Source organism: Chiloscyllium plagiosum, unplaced genomic scaffold (genome assembly GCF_037043375.1).
Source record: "Chiloscyllium plagiosum isolate Xiang-an unplaced genomic scaffold, Cpla_swu_hap1 HiC_scaffold_6, whole genome shotgun sequence".
Classification (NCBI taxonomy): domain Eukaryota; kingdom Metazoa; phylum Chordata; class Chondrichthyes; order Orectolobiformes; family Hemiscylliidae; genus Chiloscyllium; species Chiloscyllium plagiosum.
This window is the reverse complement of record NW_028270144.1, coordinates 84,142,135-84,156,842: the sequence shown is the minus strand read 5'-3', so window position 1 is coordinate 84,156,842 and position 14,708 is coordinate 84,142,135. Positions and strand designations below refer to the sequence as shown.

The following is a 14,708-nucleotide window of genomic DNA, read 5'->3' as shown; positions in this document are numbered from 1 at the left end:
GGACAGTAAATACTGGCAATGCCCTCATCCCTGAATTTTGTTTTTGAAAACAGGTCTCTTTGCTATTTCTTGCTGCCATTTTCATTACTGGTAATTTCAAAGATGAGTTAGCATCCGTATAGTGTGGTGCTATAAGGAATAGACCATATCAAGCAATTAACTGTTATATGTAAACTCATCAGTACTTTCTGTTCAGTTATTAAAAATCTACTTTTTATTGTCGTTTTAAAATTCAATTAGTCTTTCAGTTGTCTTTTAGTATTAATGTGAGAAAATCACTTGGGGGCAGTTTTGAGACACTGGGTTTGCAGTGGAAGGAACTTGAACCTGTGTGGAGATTGCTGTGTTAACGTAACCTAGAGGTTCTCCTAAAATAGCAAACAAAATTGCTGAAGAAACACAGACCTAGCAGCATCTGTAGAGAACGAAATAATTAAATCTTTTTTGGGTGAAACATCTAACTTTTGTTTCAAACTTCAGGGTCTGGGCAACGACTCTGCTATTGTCATTTATGCATCTCTTAGAGTTCAATTTTGTTTTTCTTGCTCCATTAATACACCCTTTCCTGATCCTGTTGAAGATCTATGACCCCTTAAGAGGGGCCTCTTGGTTCAAGATCGGTCAAAGAATTGACAAATGTGGTCTGTTCAAAAGCAAGGGTCATTATTTAATTAAGGTACCTTGATACAATTCTATCCAGCAACACTGGTTGAAGCTTTTGTGTTCCGTGGTGAAGTTGCGCAATTACATTTGAAAATTGCACATTATTTATTATTTTTTTAAGAAATAGTGCAGCCTTAATTGCATGAAAGACCAATCACATATAATGTGACATGATTTGCAGCAAGTTAATCCAATGATATTTCCTGGGAAAGAGTTCTTAATTACAAGAAAAGTCCAATCAACTGTAATATGGTGACATGATTGAAGACCGGCTCATCCAAAGGTATTCTTTGGAAAAGATATCTTATTTACGTAAATTGTCATGCCATGTATCAGTTCAAGGTTAGTTCAAATGGTCAATTAATGTGTCAGTATTCATTTTATGAAAACTCTATTGTCCTCTTTGAATTTCAGCTTAATTCTGCAAATCAGCAGTACAAGTTCACAGGTCATTTTGTAGTATTCTTTTTAAATCGAGAAACTATTTTGTGGTAAATAAAAATCTACATATACTTGTTGCCTAAATTCAAATTTTAGATCCTCAGCGTCTCCCTTCTATCAAGTGTTTCTTGTCAATTCAATCGCAGCAGCACAATGTTTTTCACTCCTTTTTGCTTCCATGCTCAAGTGCGGTTCTCATTTCTTGCTGCACTGATGCAAGTTTAATTTGCTGATTATTTTCAGCAATTTGCATTTTGATTTCAAAGTTCCAGTGTTTGCAATATTTGAGAGTTTAAATGGTGCGGAAAAAGGAGACGTGGTCTTTTATTCTCATTTAAATTTGCCCCGATCTGTTCTTGAATGCAATAAAGGTCAATGCATTATTTCATCTTGTTTGCTTTAAATTATTTGTATTTTTCTCTTATTCCAAACTCTACTTTTCGCTTTCAAACGTCCAGCTCGGTCAACGCAATGTGAACTCCTGCATAAAAACCGAAAGAACTGTGGATGCTGTAAACCAGAAACAAAAACAGATGTTGCTGGAAAAGCTCCTCCTGGGTTCTGAGGAAAGGTCACCGAACCTGAAACGTTAACTTCGATTTCTCTGCACAGATGCTGCTAGACCTGCTGATCTTTTCCAGCAAAATCTATGAAAATCACTTGGGAAAAATCCTAAACAGCGGCAACGAGTGAATGCTGCATCTTTAAAAGATTCAACTCTGTGGTATGGCAATGTCCTTTTTGAGTGCAAAAGTAATCAAACAAGCACGGAAAAGGAACTTTGCCAACTCCACACTTTCGCAAACCCTGGCGAAAATGATTTGGAGTCGAAATCTCCACGGACAAAAGTAGTGGCTCTGAAGCTGTTGAATGAGGAGCCTTCAACTAGTTCCTGTGTCAAAAATAATATCGAATCTGTGCTTGACGGCGTCTTCCTGCATCTGTATCGATGCCGGTTAGATAAAAGCAACAAGCCGGGTGACTGAGTGTTTCACTTTGCTGCTTCGTTGAGTTGAAGCCGTTCTCTTATTGTGTATTTCACGGGGCGGAGTAAAGTGCAATAATCGGAGTGTTTGAAGTCTTTGGCAAGCATTATACAATTGACAGCTTGAATTTGGCGAATGAGATGATCCTTATTCCAGTGGAGATAAGAGTTGCACATGCGGACCCTTCAGAATTACCATCTGGCGGAATTGCCTGGGAAATCCTATTTGCTTCTGGGGCATTCCTGTACGTTAGGAATCTTCTGAAATTCGCAATTAAAGAGTAGAGACTTTATATAGTTCCAATGAAGTTAAATAAAACAAGTACTGTGGGGGGAAAAAGTTTCGACCTATATAGCCTAACTCTTTAATAATTATTGAATTGGCCCCATACTTAGCTAACGCTACACTCTAGCGCGAACTACAACTTCCCTAAATCCTGATCCAATCCTCGCTTGGTGGGTCCTTAGCCACCTGTGCTTGAACCCAACCAGACTCCATCTCATTGCTTTCCTTTCAAAGTTCTGCGGTACAGAAGGACCGTCAGATTGGAGGTGTGGCTCCGCATTTCTGATGGATCCCTGAATGGAGTCATCGCCTCGCTAAAATGTGGATCTACCTCCTTTTGTTTTTGTTTAAAACAAGTAGTGCCTCCTTGACACTTGTAAATGTGGGTTTCATGTAGCTTCATGTCACAAAGGTAATTTTTGCAGTGACTGACCAGCATACAAGCGGAAGTACCCAACGTCCAGAAGAAAGCTTTATTTTCTTAAAAACATTACAAAACTCTCTCTGCATTATCACTACTCTATCAACAGAAATATCTTCACATCCATAGGAAATTGAACTTCTTTTTGAGCTCTTCAAAGTAAGCTAAGAGTTAGGAGTTGTATTCTGGCCAGCATTTTATCTCACAATCAACATCACCAAAACCAAACAATCAGACATTATCACACTGCTGTTGTGGGAGTTGTGCAGTTTTTCTGTGGTGTTGGATTAGAACAGTGGCCACACTTTGGAATTCTTTGTTACCTGTAAAACCCTTTAAGAGACACTGAAGTAAGAATTGCAACAAAAACAAAATATTGCAGATACTGCACATTTGAAATGAAAACAGTGCTGGAGAAACTCAGCAGATCTGGTAACACCTTCAAGGAGAAACAACATTTTGACTCAAGCTAGTTAAATGAAAATAAGTTTGAATAATATTTACTGCAATTTTATCAAATTTAAATCTGGGCTAGTCACTGGGCTGCTATGCAAGCCACATTTTATCCATATACAGAGGAACCTCAATTATCAAAATGACACAGGCAGGGAGTATTCTGTTCGGATAATCGAATGTTTAGATAATTGAATGCCAGATAACACAGCTTAGCCAAGCATAAGGACCTTGCGATCTTGATCAGATAATAGAGGTTCTTCTGTACACTACTTTTAACAGAATTGTCTTGCATCAACTCAATGCTGTTATGTCTTATTGAGTAAATACCATTCATTAACCAAGAAGTCTGTTTAAAAAAAACCTGCTTTACATCTTATTATAACAACAAATGCTCAAAGGTGTATGATCCTAAGTCAAATACAGAACCTGTAATCACTTATTTAAAAAAGTGCAATTAGCTACTTCTGGATTCCCAATTAGTATTAAATAATGTGTGGGACAATACTGTTTACTGCAAATCAGTTCTTTCAGAACACCTGAATTATGTTCTTTTTTAAAAAAAATAGTTTGCAGTGCCTTTTTCTAGTTGGCAATTTAATTTTCTGAGATGCCAAATTGTATCCAGAAATGGAGGATAACCAAGGACTAAAACAGCAAGGACCTTGAGATGATTAATTGCAAATAATTATTTGCAGAACTTAAGGGACATAAACCTGATATTCCCAGAAGCTGATGTCCTCTATCCTAGGGATATAAAAAAAGAGCTCAAGAGTGGCTGTGATTTCCTTATTTATTATAATTTCCTAATATTTCTTGAGTTTTAGAATACTCCCAGTGACTTGGAAGTTTACAAAATAATTCTGAGACAACAGAACTAAAGGTTTGTTAAACTTGTATCAATTAGCTGGAAAATGTTAGAATATCTTATTGAGGAAGTCTTAACAAAGCACTTGGAAAATTATAGTAATTAGTTTCTCTTGATTATCAAAGGTGACCATTATATCTGTGCATAGTCATCTGTTATTTCTTCTTGTGTGATTGTGGAGCCTGATATCAGACCTGTGTGGCTTTGCACAATGTGAACAAGGAGGAATTTTCTTTTTTTAAAAAATGTATTTGTTTGTGGGATGGGGATGTCGCTGGCTGGCCAGCATTTATTGCACGTCCCTAGTTGCCCATGAGAAGGTGGTGGTGATCTGGCGCCTGAACCACTGCAGACCACCTGCTGTGGGTTAACCCACAATGCCATTAGGGAGGGAATTCCAGAATTTTGACCCAACCACAGTGAGGGAATGGTGATATATTTCCAAGCCAGAATGGAGAGTGGCTTGGAGGGGAACTTGAAGGGGGTGGTGTTCTCCTATATCTGCTGCCTTTGTTCTTGTAGATGGAAGTAGTCATGGGTTTGGAATGTGCTGTCTGAGGATCTTTGGTGAATTTCTGCAGTGCATCTTGTAGACAGTACACACTGCTGCTACTGAGCGTCAATGGTGGAGGGAAGGGAGGGCTTTTTTTTGGTATCAAGCTTGTGTTATTAGGGCTGTACGCATCCAGGCAAGTGGAGAATATTTCATCATACTCCTGATTTGTGCCTTGTAGATGGTGGACAGGCTTTGGAGAGTCAGGTGAGTTACTCACAGCAGTATTTCTAGACTCTGACTTGTCTGGCTTTGTTGAAACAGACCATACTTTTGGCTTGCCTGTTGTCCTTTGTGATCTGTCTCCTTTGCTATTTGAAGGAAACCAAGCCAATACTTAAGATTGCTCCCCATTTAATATTTCTTTCCTGGTGCACTTTTCTCCCAGTCTATGTGGGTTTGCCACATTTGCTGAGGTGTACCTTTTAAGGAGTGCTTGAAGTTAAATCCTGGCCTTCCTCACAGCATTGTGTATGCATAACCACTTTAGGGATTTTGTCTGTCATACGTACTACATGTCCACTCTGGGCTGGGTTCTGCTGATAACCGCTTCTATTCCAGGTGATTCAGCTCTCCGAAGGATCCCTTTGTTGGAAACTTTGCCCTAATGCTCTTGATTTTCTGAATATATCTCCTGTTTAATATGTCTGGTGTAGGTATTATTTTACAAGCATATAGGAGTTTTAAATGTTGTTTAGTGTCAGATGACTACTGAATTTCCAGGTCATCTTTTTTCATCGCCTCCTCTTCCTCCCTTATTTTAATGGGGCTGAAACCTTGTCTTAACAGAATTGAAACAATCCAGGATGTTCCTCCTGGATCATTTCAGTTTCTATTTGTTATTCTTCCACCACCCTTGGTGAGCCAGTGTCTTTAAACCAGCCAAGTCACTTCCCTAAATAAAATCCATTCCTTTTATAGAAATTTATTTCACTACTCCCAGTTATGATTTTTTCAAATACTAAGTCACTCTTTAATACAATTCTGTGTAACGAAGTTTGAAGCCTCCCAAATATACCTTCCAATTTTCTTTTTCTTCATTAATGCCTACACATTGCGTCATCGGCCAGCATGAGTGACAGACTTGCTCCAATGTTTGTTCTTATTTTGGTTACCTCTTTTGATTATTATTTTTCTAATGTAGGAATAGAGGGACCTGGGATTCTGTGCATAAATCACTTAGGTCAGTTTGTGAGAGTACTAATAAATCCTATTTGTGAAAATACTAGTTTAGCTTCAACTGGAGTACTGCATCCATTTGGCACCAGAATTTGGTAAAGATGTGAAGGCATTAAAGAGAATACAGAAAACATTCACGAGAATGATCCTGGAGATGAGGAACTTCAGTTACATCCTGTTCACTATTTGAACCTTCATCTATTTTCTTGTACTACATTTCAGAAAGAGAGTGTGCTGCTTTCAGCTCCAACTTTTCTTGACAGTCCCGCTTGTTGCAAACTCCTCCAACAACTGACCACAGCTTCTGCCTATACTGAAGAAAAAACACCCATTATCTGAAGCCAGCAGCTGTTGCTGGGTGATAGCAGCATAAATAGGTTGAGTTTTTACGATGTAATTGATCAACAATTGAAACAATAGAACTCCACCCTTTTTCTCAATTTTACTGGATTTGTTTTGTTTTGGAAACAGCAACTAGGCAGAAAGTTTAAAGGGGACTATGGCCAATTCCAAGCAAATCCTTTGCAACCTGGTAATATGTCCACATTCTAATTTTCATAATCCATAAATATATGCGTCACTACAAAATAAAGCTTTATATTCTATTGAGGGTTCCAACCTTGTGTAATATGGTAGTAATTAATTTTCCTGATTGTATTTTTTTCTGTAACTCTCATTGTGGGATGGAACTGTGCTCAAGAAAATTCATAGTTCAGAATCAACTAGAAAACGATGAGGGGAAAGAGCACAATGTGCAATTGGGAGATCAGGAACTACAAAAGACTTAAGTTTGAAAGTAGTCAATTTAATTTTCCTCACTATATGTAATACCTTCCACGCACTTACATTCAGGTAGCTAAAGAAAAGTTTGAAAGATTCTGGAATGATTTGTTAATTTAATATATTAATAGTTTTAGTGTCTCATCAATCATAGCAAATAGAACGCTGAATTTAATTTGAAAAAAATTCAACATGAGACAACATGCTGAAGCTGTATCACATTATGATAATTGAAGAATAAGGGATTGTACTGTCTTCAGAGCTTGGATAAACAGGCACAAACCAACTATCAGAAGGGGCAGCTCAGTGGTAAGCACCGCTGCCTCTCCGTGCCAGGGACCCAGGTTCGATTCCAGCCTTGGGCAACTGTCTGTGTGAAGTTTGCACATTCTCCCAGTGTCTGCGTGGTTTCCTCCGAGTGCTCCGGTTTCCTCCCACAGTCCAAAGATGTGTAGTTCAGGTGAATTGCCTATAGTGTTAGGTGCATTAGTCAGAAGGAAATAAGTCTAGGTGATTTACTCTTCGGAGGGTTGGTGTGGACTCGTTGGGCTGAAGGGCCTATTTCCATACTGTAGGGAATCTATTCTAATAAGTCTGGGGATGCTAATAATGCTGAACTTTGAGTAGTCGTAATATTGCTCTTCAAAATTCAGCATTTCTCATTTCTGCATTGATGGCCAAAGCTGAAGTTTTGTTTCTTTAGAATGTTACACAAATATATGTTTTGTTGGTTGGGAAAAAGGTCAGAGGGATGTGATTGAGGAATCTCCGATATTAAATAGGAAGCCTTTTAATTCTAAATGATGGGGAGCTGATGAAATTCTTTTACCAAATTTGAAGTAGCACTATTTCAGCAATGAATATCAGGAATTTTTTTTGGGGGTGTTATAAGAGGCAAGGACTACAAAATCATGCATTAGATAAAATTTGATGTGTTGGAGGAAAGTTAACAAGCAATTTTTGTCAATATTGAGAAAAATATCAGCATTTCAAAGGAAATATTAGGAGATAACTTAGTCAAAGCAGTGATTTTTAAGGATGTTTTAAAGGGAAGAAGAATTAAAGCCTAATTATTTAAGGCCCGACCATCTGAAGGCATGGCTACTACTGAGGAGAAAGGAGTAAGACACGTGTCAGAAGCCAAAGTTGATAAAATACACTAATCACAGCTGAGAACATTATGGAGGTGGGGAGGGACCAGGCTATTTGGGCCTATAAATGAGAATTTTAAATTGAAGGCATTAAAATGAGAAGGCAATGCAATTCTGTAGGCACTGTATAACCAGTATAACAGAACTTCAGTTTCTGTGTAACCTAAATCTTAATACCTCCAATTTTGCATAGTAGCAGCATGAAAAATTGGGGCTTGAGAGCTGGTGTCTGGAGGAGCTGGGAAGGAGCAAGACTTTAGTTATTGAGTATTGGGGAAGTTGTTTTAAAAAAAAGCAGGTTTTCTGTCGATTCACATGCTTGTTTTGTAGCATCAGTTATCAACAGTCCTTTTGGGCCATACCAATCAATATGAATTAAAGGGGCTGATGAGATCCACAATTGAATGACCCCTGGTATCAATTAGGGCAGCCATCCTATACAGAATGGGAAACCAGCTATAGAGTGGTCTAATGGAGTCCAAAGTTAAATTGTGTTGAATGAGTATTTGTTTTTGGCAGAAGATTGACAGCATACAGTTCTTCTATAACATGAATGCTAAAGAAAAACTACGCTTAAAATGTTGGTACTGTAATCGTGTTACAGTCAGCACTTCAGAAAGTGTCTCTAATTTGTCAATTGTGTTACAGCAAATTTGCATTGACTAAATATGCGTTCTAGCAGAACGACCTATACAAGAATACTACATAAGTGGAAGTAAGCATTTTGGATAATGATATTAAGCAAAGCAATTGACTGAAGGATTGATCCTTAATTGCACCACATATAATAGAGGTGGGGAGAAAAGAATGAAGGAGAAAAAAACTTTGCTAGAGATGCTATGGTTATGATAGCACATACAGGTACCAGATGAGGGCAGTCATGTTCTCAGTTGAAAACTAAGTGTTGGATAGGAATGGGGTGGTCAGAAGGGCAGAGTGGTCAAGGAACCAAGAGGTACCTGTATCTCAGAGACTGTACCTTTTGACTGATTAGGGCAGTTTCTAATTGTGCCAAGTCTGGTTCAAATGTCGTGCTGGGGAAGTGCAGAGCTTGAAATTCATAAACATGATGGAGTGGGATAGTGTTATATGAACTTCTAGGAAACAGTTAATTAGAGTTTCTTCCTGAATTGTGAGCTGACATTGAAGTATGGGCTTTGAAGGAGAATTAGTACCAGAGTTGGGAAATGGCTGACTGGCAAGAGACCAGAGTTGAGATAATAGGCAGGAATGGGACTAGTGGCGTTTGGATAGAGGTATTGGCCTTTAACTATTATACATTTAGAATGCCAGATATTCAAAGTTGTTTGCTTACAATGTCACCTATCTGCAAAAAAGTAGATGGAAGCATAGGATTATAGAATGAATTTCACAGAGGACATGTTTTCGAACTTTATGAAACTTCAAACTGGAGTAGGCCGTTCTGCCTATTCAACTCTATCTGCTATTAAATACAATCATGGCTGGTCAAATATTTCAACACCCCAACCTCTCTTTATACTTAGACTGAGCATCCACAGCTCTCTGGAATAGGGAATTCCAAAGATTCACCACCCTCTGAATAAATGAAATCTCCTCATCTCAGTCCTGAATGGTGTCACCCTTATTTTTAAATTGTGTCCCCAGTTCTAGCCTCCCCAACCAGGGGAAATATCTACCTTGTCCAAGTATTTTGTAGAATGAGAGGTAATCTGAGAACTGTAGAAAATACAGGTCCAGTTTCCCCAATCTCTCTCCATAGGATGATGTACCATCCTGGAAACAAGTCTGATGAATCCTTATTGTATCCCTCAATGGCAGCAATATTTTTTCTAAGATGGAAACCAAACCTATGCATAGTATTCCAGGTACAGTACCAAGCTCCTCTACAATTGAAGCAAGGTGACACTACTGCTATACTCAAATCCTCATGCAATAAAGGCCAACATTCAATGAACTTACCTAATGGCTTGCATCTTAGCCTTCAGTAACTTACTAATGAGCACCCATGTTCCTTTGCATCACTACACTTTCCAACTTTTCTCAGTTTAAGAAATACTCTGCATGTCTGTTTTCCAACCAAATTTGGAGAACTCACATTTTTTTCCCATGTTATATTCCACCTGCCATGTTTTTGCCCAATTACAGCTGTCTAAATTCTGATAGTGAGGTGACATTTGCAGGAATCAACAATGCATCAACTATTTTTAGCAACCTCCTTCAGCATTCTGGGATGCAGAATATTCGGTCTCGGGCATTTATCAACTTCCAGCCCCATTAGTTTGTTCAGTACAATTTTCTTCAAGTCATTCTTTCTAGTCATTTAGCATGTTTAACCATTTGTCTTAGCCAAACATTTTCTTTTACATACCTGTAAAAACTTTTACAATCCATTTTTGTTTTTTGCATTATTACATACATCTTTTTCATTAGTTTCTTAGGCCTTCTTTGCTGTATTCTTTAAAACTCCCAATATTCTGATTTATCACAATTTCTGGAGACTTTATAAGCCTTTTATTCTTAAAATCCTTTACTTTGTCAGCTGTGGTTGACTGACCTATTTTTGAGTTGTTAGTTTTGAAGGAAAGTGTGTTTGTTGTAAGCAATGTAATATACAATGGACAGTCTTTAAAAGAACTATGTATAGCTCTGCCTCCTGCTTACCTAGTTTTCCTTAATCAAGTCTAACACCCTTGCTACAGATTGAACTACTCCACTTGATGGTCTAAAATTGTATGCATGTACTCATGCCTAAAGGTTCTTTACGAAAGTTAATTAGCTCTTTTTCATTACATGAGATCTAAAATAGCTTATCATCTGGTCTGTTCCTCAGTGTGTTGCTCCAGAAAACCATCCTTAAGCCACTCAAAATTGACCCCAACAGCTTTGGTCCTCAATTGGTTTTATCAGTCTATTTGTAGCTTGAAGGCATCCATGATAACTGTGTTGTCGATGTTACATGCTTCTCTCACCTCCTTAAGAACCCTACTTTACCACTGCTATAAATAATTCCAATCCACACATTGTTCTTCTGTTTAGAGATCTTCCCTGAATATACTGATCCCATCTTGTAAACACAATTCCACTTTTTTTTGTCCTTCCTAAATGAATGAGAGGTAATCTAATTTGAGAAACTCTAGAAAATACAGGCCCATCCTTATCATTGAATGTTAAGTTCTCAGTCTTGGTCACTATAAAGCCATGTTTTTGCAATGGCAGGCATTTCCTATGCATTTATCTCTTTTTCTGCCTCTGGTGTGAATGCAGCATGCATTCGAAAAGGGAGGCGCGCAAGAAGTGGGCAAACTACAGGCTAATTAGACTAACATCTCCTATTGGGAAAAAAAGTGGAATCAATTATTAAGGAAGTAATAGCAGAACATTTGGAAAATCAACCTAAGTAAGCAGAGTGAGTATAACTTCATGAAAGGAATATCATGTCTCAAGGAAGTCTCAATTAGAGTGGATAGAGGGGAACTAATAGATGTTGTATTTGAATTTCCAGAAGGTGTTTGACAGGATAACCCTCAAAAGGTAGCATGGATAGAGAATTGGCTCATGGGTAGCATACAATGAGTGGAGATAAGGAGTTTTTTTAAAGGTTGGCAACTCATGATCAGAGAGAAGATGGTCCCCCTACATTCTAAAACTTTAGAGCCTGACCTTTCATGAGTAAAATTATGGAGTACTACTTCACTTTTGGAATACTTAGCTGACAAATGACCGTTCTCAGGAATCAGTGCTCGGACCACCACTGTTTTATACATATTAATGACTTTTAAGGAACGAAGTGAATGCACTGTAGCCAAATCTGTAGATAACAAAAGTAGGTGGAAAGGCAAGTTGCAAGAGGAATATAAACAGATGGGTTAAGTTGGCAAATGGAGTATCATATGAAGTTGTTCATTTTGGAAGGGAGAAAAAAAGTACAGAATTTTTGAAGTGGACAGAAAGCTACAACACAAGGGAGTAGGGGGTACTTGTGCATAAAGCTCAAAGCTCACATGCCAAATGTAATCTGGGTCCTTATTTCAAAGGGATTTGAAGAATGAGAGTAGCATAGTCATACTGTAACTGCAAGGTGTGGTGAGAACATATCTCGAGCATGGTGAGCAGTTTTGGTCCCCCTTATTTAAGGGAGATTCAGCCTCCCAACAAGAAATGGGGGAAGATTTAAAACCTATTTAGAAAGGGTTAGAGTTTCTTACAACTTACCCTTTCTCTACTGATTAGGAAATAGACTGTCAACCCCTGCATTATAAAACTTTAGAGCCAGACCTTCCAGGAATAAAATTATGGAACACTGCTTCACATTCACAGGATGGAAAATGTTTGGTAAACTTTGCCTACAAATGACCTAGATTATCTAGGTTCAGCTTCATTATAAATGAGTTTTCCTATGCCATTTTCATTAATGCTGTTGGAAAAACAGGTGCTTTCATCAAATGACAGTTTGAGGGAGCTAAACGTCTGTCCCATCAATTTCATGGGAACGGAGTAAGTAGAACAAGAGGTAACTCATAAGCATATGAAATGAACTAGGAATGAAATTAGAGAAATAGTGGGGTGGGTGAGGTCTTGTTTGGTGAGAAAAGGAAGGGGAAATGCATTACAGACAGAATAAACAGTAGTCTTTGTGATCATGAAATCTATGAATTTTGTTGCCATTGAGGGTGGAGGGGCTATGAAAGGAAATGGATGGCTATTCCAGTCAAGGGAATTTAGAGAAATGATCAGATGTGGCTTTGTTTGAAAACAAAGGTAATTTCATGAATGGCAACGTCAAGTGGGCAAGTGCAAATGTGAGGTCAGGGCTGTCAGTAAAATCAGATGAGTCAAATGGTATTTTAATCTTGTGATCTAGTCCTTTTGAAATTTAATCGAATTTTTAAATGTTAAACTTCAACTCCATTATTAATAGACTACCCAAAACAATATTAGTTGTTCTCCTTTTCACACTAGTTTATCTTTCATTTCCAGGTAATTTCAGTTTCATGAAGGGTGCATGACATTGGAATACACAAATGCTGAATTTGATGTTTTTAATACAATTTACCAAATATACCAGATTCTGAAATCCTAAGGACTTAACTGAAAGAAAGTACAAGGTAAACAATTTTTTTTAACTTGCAAGTAGTGCTAAATACTCTTATAATGTGAATGCAAGTTCTTCCTCAAAATACAAGTATTATTTTAGCAATGTGGGACACAGGAGTGTCAATGTACTGCTCAATATCTGAACATAAAGGGAATTAATGCTAGTGTTAGATGATTTAATTATGAACTGAAAATTCTCATTCACAAATGCACTTCTCCATTCTTCCAGAATTTTAAGTTGACTTGCTGTCTATAAAAATGAGCCACTGTTGTAATTTTTAAATTATGTCTCACACTTGCTTCATGTTCCAAAATCTGGCAGTAGACCTGTCAGCCAAATTTATAACCACCTATAAACAATAGTTTTAGCAAGTACCTGGTTAAGCTGACATGAAGAGAATCATGTTTCTCCTAGTAATAAACGTGGATAACTGTTAAACCAGGTTAAATTGCTTACTTGACCTTAGATCTGAAAATCTACCTGACACTCCCACTCAACTCCACTCACCACACCTCCACTGACAGCAATGTTTTGGGAAAGGAAGTAGAAAGAGGACATTTAGAGGATAAGTAGAAAAATCTTGCAGTTATTCTATTTTAACTTATTCTAAAAGCTGTTTCACCTGACTACAAGAATTTTGCAAAGTTAAATATTAAAAACGTTTAAATAAGATATGTTTTAAATTTCAGCTTTTACATTGTGATGGAAAGATTTCAGTTATTTAATGTCGTTTCACTTAAAGGTGCACTTTTCACAAATGTAATTTATAGTGAAAAGTCACTTAGTCAGTAGCAAAGAATTATGTAGAGTAAAGTGGGATCATGTGACCAGCTCTGAAGTCTTGCAACAAGAAGCTGGAGCGGTTTGATTGTTAGCCCTGCTAGGAAGAAGGTGCTTAGCACCAAGGCTACGATCACTTTACTTAAAGTTAGTGAGAATGTCAGGTTATAAACAATTTTAAATTGCCCCTTTAGCTCCAAGATGAAAGTATACAGACATCAAGGATGGAAGATCACCTTTACCTGGATACAAGCCCATGTGATCCAATATCAAATGGTGAAGATTTTGGCAACATTCCTGAAAATTGCAAGGTGGGGCAGGCAAGGATGAGACAGCAACTCAGTCTCCAGTTGCGCTTCATAGGAAGGGTCAAGTTAATAGGGAATTAAAATGTGTGGAAAATTTGCATCATGAAAGACAGCTCTGGAATGTAAGTTAAGACTGAGAAAAGAAAAATAACAGAAGGAAATCCTCAAGACCTCCAATATTTTGGACTGATTGAAGAACAAAAAGGACAATGTAATGTATAATTTGTTCCGTCTTCATGTAAATGGCTCCTGATGTTTAATGTTATCACACTTAATTACTATTGGAACTAGAAACAAAGTGTCAAGCTATGCAAATGCAGGAAATGTCTTCAAAATATTGCTCCCAGTTGTATTAAGATGCAATTTCCAAAAGATTGTCAGGAGTAAGGAGAAAACCTAATGTGCTCTGAAAAGGTTGAACGTTAAGAACTCATTTCCCTCATGTAGAAAATTTAATGCATGGATGGAAGAACATTGTTTAGAGCACTCTAGTTGTAACCAGGTAAAGACCCCTGCTTTGCAGGGTTTTTTTTGTATTAACAGATTAATACCAAAGTTCAAACATTAGAAATTATATTTTACATGAAATTTACAAGATCAGTAAAGAATTGGGGTTTTACATGAGAACAAAACTTTCGCAACAATCACATTCCTTAAGTTGTCATTTTTGGTAATATTTGCAACATAGTTAGGCACATTGGTTGTTGACATACAACATAACGAATAGCAAGGCACATTCCGGAGATGTATGTTGTGTAAAATG

The 14,708-nt window shown here is 37.6% G+C and overlaps 1 protein-coding gene across 1 annotated transcript in view; it reads left to right on the top strand.

The window, feature by feature from the left end:
• LOC122550728 (paraspeckle component 1-like) overlaps nt 1-14,642 on the top strand; it is a 123,363-nt gene extending 108,721 nt beyond the window's left edge. The window contains exons 10-11 of the transcript XR_006311930.2: nt 12,740-12,867; nt 13,832-14,642. The gene's annotated coding sequence lies outside the window, so the exon portion shown is untranslated. The remainder of the gene's footprint in view (nt 1-12,739; nt 12,868-13,831) is intronic.
• Nucleotides 14,643-14,708: the final 66 nt, after the last annotated feature.